Source organism: Mastomys coucha, chromosome X (genome assembly GCF_008632895.1).
Source record: "Mastomys coucha isolate ucsf_1 chromosome X, UCSF_Mcou_1, whole genome shotgun sequence".
NCBI lineage: Eukaryota > Metazoa > Chordata > Mammalia > Rodentia > Muridae > Mastomys > Mastomys coucha.
The window spans coordinates 146,329,080-146,330,503 of NC_045030.1; positions in this window are offsets into that span (position 1 = coordinate 146,329,080).

The following is a 1,424-nucleotide window of genomic DNA, read 5'->3' on the forward strand; positions in this document are numbered from 1 at the left end:
TCTCTCTCATCAGAGTAATGAGTATGTATTTGTTTCTATAGCTTCTTTTCCATTCAGTTTTCATTATGGATATTCTTGAATAGTGTTTTCAGCAAAGTGAGTTACTGTAGATCAGCGCAAGCTCTCCTGCTGATGTTGTTATCGTAGGCAGCACTCTTTGTCTTAGAAATGGCCTTGCCAGAAGAGGGAATTTACAAAATAGTCTCTGTTGTATATTTAAGACTCAGAATTTTGGCTTCCTTAGAATTCTAGACCTAAAGCATAGGCTCTAGAAAGCCCAGTACAATTTCTAACTAGGTACCTCCTTGTTGTGTCTATTTATACATCAGTACCAAGGATCTTATTAAAGAAAATATGTGTAGGGCTGAGGAGATGCCTCAATGGTTCATTGTGAATGTGTTTTTGCAGAGGATCCTAAGTTCAGTTCCTCCTATATCAGGCAGCTCATAGCCATGTGCAACTCCAGGTGCAGGGAATTCGATCTCATTGTGCTTCTCCATATTTATTCCTCCATCATTTCATAAGCATCTAGTATAATCCATAACTCATATGTGGATTAATGCCCTTTTGTGAAAGGGGGAGTCAGTAAAATTCTCTTAGCAGGAGCAGGGTGGAGTTGAAGATCACAGCGATGAAGCCATCAGGAACTGCCTTGCTAGGGCTAAGGAGATGGCTCAGTGGTTAAAAGCACTTGGTGCTCATGTAGAGGACTTAGCTTCAATTCCCAGCACCTGGCCTCTATTGACACCTAGACTCACATGCACATACCTATAGATGTATGCATAATTAAAGATGAAAGTAAATCTTTTCAAAAGAATAAAAGAGAGAAAATACTATATCTTACAGTGAGTGCATGCTTCTATTATAACTTCAGTATCATCAAAAGCCCTGGTAGGAAAAAAAATCAAACAAACCAATAAACAAAAAAAACCCTATGGAAATGGATGGCCTACTCTGCTAACAGATTCTTTTGATTCTACTTCTTCTACCAGTGAATGAAGCTAGTCAGTCAGAGACAAGTAGGAATGTAGGAAAAATGGTAGCTTAAAATGAATAGGGAGGTCCAGAGGTCAGTAAAGCCATGTTTAGTAAAAAACAGTTATTTTTAAAAAATTATGTGTGTATGTTTGTGTGTGTATACGCCATGAGTTTGGGTTGCATGCACCCACAGAGGCCAGAAGAGGACATTGGATCCCCTGAGCTGGAGTTACAGGTAGTTGTGAACCACCTGAACTGGGAACTGAAGCTAAGTTCTCTGCATGAGCACCACATGCTCTTAACCACTGAGCCATCTCCTTAGCCTCCCTCCTCCGGGTAAAGCAGTTCTTAATGGCTTCATTGCTTTAATCTTCAGCTGACTCCATACCTGCTCCTGCTAACAGGATTTTACTGATTCCCCCTCTCACAAAAGGGGATTAATCCAC